General features: G+C 41.9%; 1 long non-coding RNA gene across 7 annotated transcripts; it reads right to left on the bottom strand.

Moving 5' to 3' along the window:
* Positions 1–1,974: 1,974 nt before the first annotated feature.
* On the bottom strand, positions 1,975–9,491 carry LOC311432729. 7 transcript variants are annotated; one of them, XR_014690269.1, is made up of 3 exons: positions 9,045–9,321; positions 4,098–5,546; positions 1,975–2,285 (listed from the first exon to the last, which is right to left on the bottom strand). It is a non-coding gene; the product is annotated as an uncharacterized lncRNA (long non-coding RNA). The 7 variants fall into 7 exon arrangements; XR_014690267.1 differs by lacking the exons at positions 1,975–2,285; positions 9,045–9,321 and adding exons at positions 6,894–7,010; positions 9,414–9,491 and having other exon boundaries at positions 3,067–5,546; XR_014690268.1 differs by lacking the exon at positions 1,975–2,285 and adding an exon at positions 6,894–7,010 and having other exon boundaries at positions 3,067–5,546; positions 9,249–9,325.
* Between the last annotated feature and the right edge of the window lie 1,146 nt (positions 9,492–10,637).

Genomic DNA, 10,637 nt, shown 5'->3' with positions numbered 1-10,637 from the left:
AAAATCAGATTTCTGCCTGAAAATTTTGTAACAGTTGCTGCTACGGGTAATATTTAAAGATCACTGTAATTCAGACAGATCATTACAAGCAATCAGAAGAAAATAAATAAATAAATAAATCATCCATTTAAAAATAAATTCACTATAAAGGCATCATGAGCAGATCAATTTTACCTAAATTATTTTAGTTTGTGTGGGGAAAATTGACGCACTTGATAGGAACAATATCCTTTAAAAGTTTATCCGCCTGGGATCATCTGCTCCTGCCCGTTTGTTCCAGCCTGCAGACCAACACTTCGATCACAGGCGTCTGATCAAAGCGTGCAGCTGAGGGCCCCATTAGGGGTCCCATGTGGGGCTCACAGCTCCCACACAGCACTGCTGCCTTCTCAGCCTCTCCTTCTTTTTTTAAAACTCCCACAAAAGCACTGAGCTCTGTATTTTCTGCACTTGCTTGCAGCCTTCGCTTGCACAGGGTCTGCTTGGTAGCCCCTAGGTTTGGTTGAAAGTTCCCAGTTTACTTCGGCAGGAGTCAAATGAGACCACAGGGAGTTGTGCTTCCTCAGCCTGACAGCAAAATGCCTGGCCTCACATCTCAGATTCGTGTAAAATGCTTGTGATAAAGAGTTGTAGCATATGGAAATTAGTGTAGAAAAATCAGCAGAAAAATCTGAGAGTCTGGTCAGGAGCTTTTCAAGGGCAAGGCATATGCCTGCAGTACCGCACTGGTGCCTGTGGATGCAGACTCAGTATACAGGCAGATAGCCTGGGTAAGCAGTGAAATGTGCCTACTTGCCCTGACTTAAGCCAAGCTGCCTACGCAAGTTAATTTCCAGGCTTCCTTTATACGCTGTCTGCCTTCAAAGGCATCTCCAGGCAATTCTGTTTCCAGTGCAATGGTTCTGTTATGTTATCCTCTTGAGTATGAACACAAACTGCAGTACAGGAGGTTCCCTCTGAAGGCCAGGAACACTTCATTGTGCAGGTGACCAAACACTGGCACAGGTTGTGTGTGGGGTGTCCTCCTTGGAGATCTTCAGTATCTGCCTGGACGTGGGCCTGGGCACCCTGCTCTGGGTGGCCTTGCTGGAGCAGGGGTGGGACCAGGTGGCCTCCAGAGGGCCCTGCCAACCTCAGCCGTTCTGTGGTGCTGTGACTATTTGAAAAGGGATTCGTGCCTAAATTCTCACTGAAGCTTGGCCCATTGGTTCCAAAGAGCCAGACTGTGGCCTGCAGCCTCAGTGCCTTGTGCTGCTGGCTGAGAGCTGCCCGTTGCCTGAGGGCCTTGGTGGGAGCAGGGCCAGCATGGCCAGGTGCACACCAACTCCTCCTGCACTGCCCAGCAAAGGGAGCAGGAACAAATTATTCTGGGAGACATTCCAAGGTGGAAGGAGCTCGAGCAACACTCAAGTTGTTTTAGCCTAGCTTTGGGATAAACGTGGCAGAGAACAAGCCTCAAAATCTGGCAGCCAAAAACACCTCTATGTGCATCCATGCATCCTCCACACTTAGCTGAAACCAGCTTAGTGTTACCCAAAACGCTTCTGCTACATTATATTTCACTGTAACCAGGCATTTCATTTTGCTTGCTTTTGATGTTGCTGTTGAATACACACTTTGTACATCTTCTGTGGTGCATGACAGCACAGATAACCCATTTTATTTAAAGTTGTTAGCATTTTATTTAAAGTTCTTAGCAAATGCCCGTGTGGCACTGATGAAAATACAGGCTCTAGCTGTGAACTGCCTCAAATAGAAAACACCAGGGAGACTCCAGTATTTACAGAGAGATGGATGAGTTACACGATCTAATAGGTCTTTTCCATCTCAGTTTTTATCATTATGATTCATGCTAATTGTTAGTGGGAAATTACTTAGTGTCAGTAATAGAGGTGACACATTCGTTTCTTTGTAGTCATTGCACATACATTGCATTTGAGGTGAGAGAAAGGGTTTACTTCTCCTCTCCTTTTCCCAGATGCATGTTTGGATTTCATGCATAAATAGTCTTTCTTCCCTTAATCTGATTCACATGACAGTATGCATTTGCATAAAGCTTCTTCTTGGGAAAACCATTCAAACCTTTATCTAGAGACAGTAGACGTGTCGCAGAATTATGTCCTGCTTTACAAGACAGGTTTTTTTTTCTTTTCTCCTGATGCATTATTTGTATCATATGCTAATTTATTATAATGGTTATTAAGAGCACCAGGCCTTGCCTTTCAGCTTCCCACATTTCCCCAGGCATTCCTTAACATCCCTCGCTTTTCAGCTGTGCTCGTCTTCTGTCAGGAAATAAAGAACAATTAATACACACTGCAGATAAAAATGTTCACACCATCCCACTCACTATTTGTTGTGGCTACAACTCCTGTGTGCTCTGTGCTTTCTAGGCATCCTAGCTGGATCTGCCCCAGCAGGATGTGAATGGTAACGTAACATAAAGCTGCTCATTTTCATCATACCACCTGTGGTTGGCCGGAGGGGCAGTGCTATAATTTAGCCTAAAAATCAAACTCTGCTTCAAATAAAGCTCAGATTCAGACTTGGGACTTCAAAATCTTCCAGTCTGTGCTGCAGAGCTACTTATCTGTTGTCAGGGAGGGAAGTCAGGATAGCAATTGCCCTCGCTGTATTTCTGCTGTTCAGCAAACTCCTTGTTTTTAAAGTAATCTGGGCTAAAATCTCACCCCTAGTAGCTCCACTCATCTGAGCCCTAAAGAACAGGGCTATAGAACAGCCCTTATCACTTCAAAATCACCCAGTTCTCTAACCAGCAAAGGAGGTTTCAAACTCCTACCTCACCTCCTTCCTGAATTTCTTGTGAAAAAGCTCCTACCGCAGACAGAGTTCACTCTCCAGAGCTTTGAGTTGATGTTCTTAAGTCAACAGAGTTACAATGGGATAGGGCTAAGCTGTGACTCTACCCCTGGCTTCCACTTTGGCCCATTTCTACTTCTTGGATTCAGGGCAATATCCTTCTGAACTCTGACAAAATGTAGTGCATGGGATAACTCATTTTTGTGGCTATGTAACTGAAGAAAGAGAGATCCAGTCTTTACAACCTTAGTTTTGAAAAAGCCTGTGATTTATAATGTAGCAGCAAATCTAGATATATTTTATAGCTTTTAATAAACAGTGAAATTGTGCTGGACATTTTTATGAAACTAAGTTCCTTTAGTCCCAGTCCTGAAGTAGAGGTTTGAATGAAGCCAGTATCAATATTTTTCTCTTGATACAGTATCATGTGTTTTAGAAAGCCAAAATCTGTATAAACTTCACCTAAAATGGTACTTTTCCATGGAGTCATGATGTCTCAAGTTGATACAATATTTATCATCATCACTGAGTTATAAAGTGTCTTCTTGGGAAAGAGAGACGTAGATAGATTTTATATCAACATTAAGTCAATAGTTAGAGTAAGAATAGATTAGCATCCATTCAATACAGTGCTAGAATGGTGTCAAGGGGGTTTGTGACACCATATACCACAAAAGCACAAGTCAATTAGGCTGTCCTATGGGAAGATTTCGAATTTGCAGCTCAGCTGAAGTGGCTCTCTGAACTAAAACAGTGATAAATATAGCAGTACATCACTGTGTGTATGTTTAGATACCCACATAAAATTATTTCAAGCAGTCAGAAGGATGCAGGTAAGTGCCTTCCAATGAAACAAATGAAGGCAAAATTTAAAACCCAATCATCTACATTTTAAACTCACAGCTATTTTTATATCAATTATTTCACTGAGATAATTGGTAAGAGCAATAGTTTTCTGAATGGGGCCCTAAATTTCCAAAATGTAGCAACAGTCCTCAATTATCAAGCTTGCTTAACGTGCACACAAATTAAAGAAGGTGAAGGTTAAATATTATATTTGAAATAATTCAGTAATCAGGAACTGGATCTTTTAAAAAGAGACAAAAATGATTCAGTGGGAGACAAGCATGCTGCTGCTGCTGCTGTTCAGTGCAACCTTTGCATTCCTAATTATTCCATGTTGAGTAATATATTACAAAAAGGAGAAAGCGTTATGTACGTGCAGTATCAATCCATTTCTTAAGGAAAGGAGAAGTAAAGTAAAACAGGAAATTCACCTATTATGAGCTATCGAAGGTCAATGATTCAGAAGCATTCTGGTGCTCAGCACACTGAAGTACTGATATCTGTCACCTGGGCTGATGGAGATAACCATCCATATGAAGACTTCAGTTTTATTTCTTGGATATGTTCAGCTGTCATTAAAACAACCACAGAAAAAGGCAACACTAAGTTATTGGACAGACCTAGACCCCTGTCTTTAACCAAGTTACACTGCTCAGCAGAGACTCAAACTCACCCCTACATTTTGAAAGAGCAAGTGCTCACAGCACTTGTGACACTGCCAGCTGCCTTGCCGCCCGTGTGTCTTGCACTCTCTGCTGAAACAGGGGGTTCATTCAAAGCCTACAGAGTACTCTGCCATGTACACGTAGCATAAACAGTGCCATAGAGTCATGAGATTCTTCCTCAAGAGGGACTTCTCTTTCTATGTCCTCATAATCCTGTTTCCACCTTCCCCAAATCCCATAGAGAAATCAAATGGAGAAATTTACTGAAAAGGGAACAACTCCACATAAGCACACCTCAGATATATTCTTTTGTATCCCCTGCAAAGAAACACGTACACGGCTCTGAGATATAAATAGCTCTTCCGTAACGAGCAAGCAGCTTCCCAGGAGAGCAGTGGCTGCTCTCAGGCTCAGGTTGGATTACACAGCACCCGCTCGAGTTTCTCTCTTGTTGCTGTCTGCAGAGTTGAAGAGGATGCACAGGAGAGGGAGACTGCCAATGAAAGAAGGAGCTACTGGAGCTCACCCCTGTTTCTTCCAACAAGTTGGATATGCAAGATGTTTGCACAACACCCGTTCAGAGAATGCACATGTCTACATGTGGTTCCTAGCCTGCCAACAATGCTAATTCCCCAGGGAGAAGCTGGGGAATGCCCTGTGGCTGGAGGACAGCCAAAATGTAGTGACAGCACCAAGTTATCTCTAAGCTTTTGTTTTACCATGGTATATTCCTTCTCAACATCTGTTGGTTATTTACTGGCAAACACTGAAATAATAAATAAATATGGTATTTAAATGTACCACAGTGCGCAGGGCAGAAAGTATCAGGGTTTTAGGGACTAAGGTGCACCAGGTCAAGCACTGGCAAGGGAATGGAGGGAATCACTCTGCTCCCTGCCCTGGTCTGACTTCAGCCCTGCTATCTCCATGCAAACACCGTCCTGCTTTCTGGTGTGGCGTGGCTAAGTGCAAACTGCAGCAGTGACAGAAATACACGTCTCCCACTGCCCAAACTGCTTCCCAACTCTGCCTTCAAACCAATAAGAAACAGTTAGAATCGTCTTTTTCCTGTCCAGCATGTGAAGTTAGCCTGAGACTTGTGGGCAGGATGGTTTGAGCAACTGCTGTTCTCAAGTGTCCCAGGACCAAAGGAACAGTTCTAGCTGTTGTGAGACTTTCCTGCTTCTTGCTGAAGAGATGCTGGGGAAGCATGTCCTGAAATGAGCAATGAGATGGTAAGGTCAGAAAAAAATAAACAAACAATTAAAACCACAACAAATCAAAACAAAACCCAAACAACCACCATCACCAAAAGTATCCCAAACTCCTGTGGATAATTCTACAGAGCCTTAGCTATAGAATAAAGGGAGAACACCCCACCTGCTAATTGTAACAATTGCTCTTCTCACAAATACAAACCTACCATACCAGGAGAGCACTACATGTTGAAAATGGTCATTCCCCAAGGGTGCCCTGAGGACAGCCAACTTAGGTGTGCCCATCCCCAGAGATCTCCTGTATCCGTAGTTAACTAGAAATCATAAAAACCTTCATCAGTGACCAAACATCATTAGGTTTCTGAGGTGAGGAATGTCTGCTTTTTGCCTGCTAAGATCAGTAACAGCTGAGGAAATCCAACAACACTCTTTATGAGCCCCTTAGAGCTTATAAAATGGCATTAGCTATTATCATAGTTAATATTGCTTGATGTGGAAATATAAACTTGGGAAAACAAGTACTAAAACATTTGTGTAAATGTAACTCCTGACATTTATATTTATTAATGTGCTTTTGAATAGTATTCCATATTAAAAAAAGAGATTGATTACTCTGAATGTGGAAAATACCACGTTGTCACTAATATATTTTATTTGATTACAAAAGCAATATAAAAAGGTTTTTAATATAATTCTTATGCACAATTCAGTATGCAAGATTTTTTTTTTTTTCAGATGTAACACACTCTTGACAAGAAACAGATATGTTGAAAGACATCAATAAATGTACTGATTAAGAGTTTGAGACACTTACTTTAAAAATCTGGAGCAAAGGATGACTATTCTAATTACCTGAGACATGTGAAGTCAATTGTCCTTAATACTTTAAGAATGACAGATTACAAATGAATAGATATTAGGGCTTTCTGCTCTGTTGCTTGCTGAAGAAGCTGTTGAAGGACAAGTACTTGGATATGTCACCTTGTGTCTGGGGAGGAGGGGAGCGAAGAAGACTGAAAGGATGATGATGGGAAAAGTGAGATTATCTCAGTGTTGCATTCTTTCCTAAATCCAGAGTGGGAACTGACTCTTCAAGAGAAAACAAAGCTTTGTGTTTTTCAATTAGAAATACTTAAAGGCATATGCAGCTAAGCTCCAAGTCTTAGGCTCTCTTCACAGCTCTGGGTACTTCTAAGAAATTGCACAGGCCATATTTCCCATATATAAAAAAGATTTATTTATTTTTTCTTTACTGCTGGGATGACACACCCCTCAGACCAAGCTTTTTGCTGCTTTCAAGAGAAAAGGCTCACATGGCTAAATGTGCAATGATGTTAATACCAACCTCCAGCTAAATAAAGACCCGGTCTTTGTTCTAAGCGCCCCTGTGAGCTGCTCTGCCTTTAGACAGGAGAGGCACACCTGGGACCCAGCCCTGGTCCTCGGCAGGTCAGGAAGAGAGCTGAATTTTAGATGGAAACAAACAGTGAGCATGAATTCTGTAGGTGCAATACTCGGGCTTTTATTCCAGAACCACAGCGTGAGGCCAGAGTTAGCACAGTCACCTAGTTTACATCTCCTGCATGAAATAAAACACAATTTGCTGCTTCCAGCAGGCAAGCCCATTAGGGAGCCTTTGCTGTTACGTTTGCAAACAGCCCCACGAGGCAAAGCTCAGCAGAAGTCTCACAACCAGCACAGGAGGTGCCACAGTCCATGAGGTTACCACGCAGAGCAGCAGCCCGGCCACCCCTCCTCAGAGAGGGACAGAAGGGGACCGATGTCCAACTGCGTCCTCCCCATGACTGACACACATGTGCTAATGCCTGCCTGCCACTCTTCATACAAACCTCCCTGAGAGCGGTGACCTCGCCATGGAGGTATTTATGACATGTTCATTACCCGGCACCTGAACACCTGGAAGAGAAAGGCTCTGTACTCCACTACCAGCCCTCCGAGTTGAGCTGTTCTGCTAATTGCATTTTATTCTCATTTATTATAAATAATGTGGCTATTTCTCCGTCCCCTCTTTCTTTTTCCACATGAGGTGCAATGTAGAAAAATGATTTACTCTTTTATCTAAGTCACCAAACAAGAAAATGATTTCTGTTCTGTATTTCTGTTCTAATCCACAATAAGGAAAATAGCTTTAATAAAAAATGCTTTATACCTAAAATAATAATGTTTATTTATGGAAATCAATATTGGCATCTATTGTCCCCAGCCAATTAACATTCCATTGGCACAGAACAGTCACGGGCAGTGACTGAACACAAAATGCAGCCCTTGAGAAGATTTTAGCAAACACACAGAAATATACCCAAGTTTATCAGAACTGGTAAGGGACACAACAAAACCAGCAAATCACTGATCACCATTATAAACTCAGCAGCAGATCTTTTAATATCTTGGTCCTCTAAACATAAGGGATATTTACCCCGCCTGAGCTTTAGCAACACAACCTCCCTTGTAGAAACAAAATGCCAGTTAAATAGAGGCCTTGTTCTTCTGTGGCTTCCCCAGAATTTAGCCCAAGATGAACTCGAGCTAGTGTATCTGTGTTGCCATTGGGTTCAAATATCCCCACCGCACATGGGACTCATCATCAAAGTTTTAGTGGCTTTTTTTTTTTTTTTTTTGGAAGGCCATTCTCTTCAGAGTGGACAAATTAAAAAAGTAGCAGACAAATGACACACATTTGAAAGTCCAGAACATGGACTCCTTACTCCTCCCCCTGTGATAGACTTAGAAAAAAATGTGTGTAGTAGCAGAGCCCAAAATTAACCTTACAAATTATATAAGGGTATTTGCTTATCAAGCCGTATGAGAGAGTCACAGGACCTGACCGTCTTGCTTGTGGAGAAATAGAGTTTCCCAAAAATTCACTGCCCTGCCAGTAGGCAACCACAGTCTTGGCTACAGTTGTGATGTCCTAAAAATTTATCTGCTCTGGAGAGAGGAAACGCTTTTAAGAAGCACTCAAGAAAGCAGGACCAAAGTTATGGGGTGATGTTCTCCTCCAAGTGCTTGAGGTAAGAGGGAAATGTGAAATTTGAAGGTGACAGAACAGTAGCCATCTGCCAGGGCCAGAAAATAAATTGAAAGCTGACTTATAAACCACTTATTTGTAACATAAAATGAGTGAAGACGTAGAAATTGAACTGCAGAATTGTCTTCTCATCCTCCCACTTTAGCCCCTCCTTGAGAACAATCAGAAATTCTCAGTAATTTGGCACAACGGCCCCTTCTCCTGCTCGTCTCCTGGGTGCACCTCATTTCTTCCATTTATTCTTAAAGAGCTTCATTAGGCAACCAATTATATGATTCATACACATCTAGGAGAGAAAATATTTTAGTGAAATCTTACAGTTCCTGACTCTACATTCTTATAGTCAAAACCACAGGGACACAGGGCAAATTTATCTACCTAACCACACAAATCTTTCCATTTTCCCCAACGTACAGCAACTAGGTTTAATTATAATTAAACCTTTACCTAAATGAAATAATTGCCATTTTACTTCTGTCCAGGTGAGACAAGGGGTAAAAAAGAGTTGTGATACAACTAAAAGACTTTAACAGACAGAGCACACCGAAACAAGGTCATTTCCTCCAACAACAACAACAAAAAAGTATCAGAAAGTAGATTTTAGGAAAGAAAAATCCCAGCTCGAAGCAACCTGAAGATGTTTCAAAGCACCTTTGCTCCCAAGAGGGCAAAAGAAAGAAGAAAATCCAGCTAACCCCAACCATAGACGTTTTCTTGTCTGATAAGTCCAGAGCCAGGTGGCTAGAATAAAAGATTTGTGTTTATCTGTTGGGAGATCAGCACTGATTCATTCTCATTACACTGCAGTGAGCTCACCTGTGAGGCTTTATGGATGCCTTGGGGGAAAGAGCTCAGCAGGGGTTAACTTCTTGTTGAGGGGGAAGAAAGGAGAGGTGAGATTTGGGTTTTAATTGGTGCAAGGGGAAATCCCCTCTCTTTTATATACGTGGTACAGAGAAAAACACAGGTACTAAGAGCAATAATAAAAAGTGTTAGGACAGGGTTTTGCTGAGCACAATTCTCTAAGCGTTTCCAGGTCAGCTTGGAGGTGGGGGAAGGGAGTTATCATCCTAACTGCTTCCCCTGAGGTTCGGTGGGGAGCTCAGTCGTGAGATTTGTGGGAAGCTTTAGCAAGTGTGAAAGCAGTGAGTTTATTGCTTGAATTAACTCTGAGCTGAGGAATAAAGTACGCTTAATGCACTTTTAAAGCACCGTGCTTTACCTCCCCGTTTGTTTCTATAAAAGGATGCTTCCTAAGCAGATCTGTGCAGTATATTTGTCCCTCTGGGTTTTACCTTGATTTGCTTGGTTGATCCAGACCTAAGAGACTTGAATATCTGCTCCCAGAAGTCATTCTTTCACCGTGAACCACTGATTACTCTCTTGCTTTCCATTTAAAAGACTCCAACTTGCAAGACTGCAGATTTCATGTGCTGGAAACCTAAAATGCCAATGCTTCTCTCTGCTACTCTAACTGCACACATAAAAGAAATCAGTTAAAACCAGCCAGAACAGTTGCTTTAGCCCGTTTCGCAGGTGATGCGAAATAAAACGCCAGGCTGTTTAAAAGCAAGAACAAAAAGAAAAAAAAAAAAAAGAAAAGAAAAGAAAAGAAAAAGAACAACATCCAACTTTTGCATATGGCTGCAAGGCAGTCTATTTTGAACAAAACCCTCTTAAGTTATTCCAAAAGGACTTGCTTGTGTAGGCAAAGCCTTCCCATAGCAGTGAGCGTATTTCTTTGTGTTGCCCTCCGCCTGCTCAGCCGCTGCCTGCCAAAGGCCACAAAGAGCCAGCCCTTGCCCGTTTTATGGCAGACAGGGAGACTTTTCCAGGGCCTCCCCACCAGTTTCTTCACTCCACGATAAAATGCACAAAAAAAATTATATTACTCCCCCCTGCCAATTTGAACAGGAAGCACTTACTGCTGGCAAATAATAATGTTTTGTATTTGTGAATTTTTGTTCTTTCTTTTTTTATATATATTTTGTTTTATTTCCTGCATCTAGCTCCTTGTTAGGGTAGGCAGCTGCCTACTTT

Source organism: Aythya ferina (genome assembly GCF_964211825.1).
Source record: "Aythya ferina genome assembly, chromosome: 2".
Classification (NCBI taxonomy): domain Eukaryota; kingdom Metazoa; phylum Chordata; class Aves; order Anseriformes; family Anatidae; genus Aythya; species Aythya ferina.
Note: the sequence above shows the minus strand (reverse complement) of the source record. Positions and strands in the feature narration are given on the sequence as shown.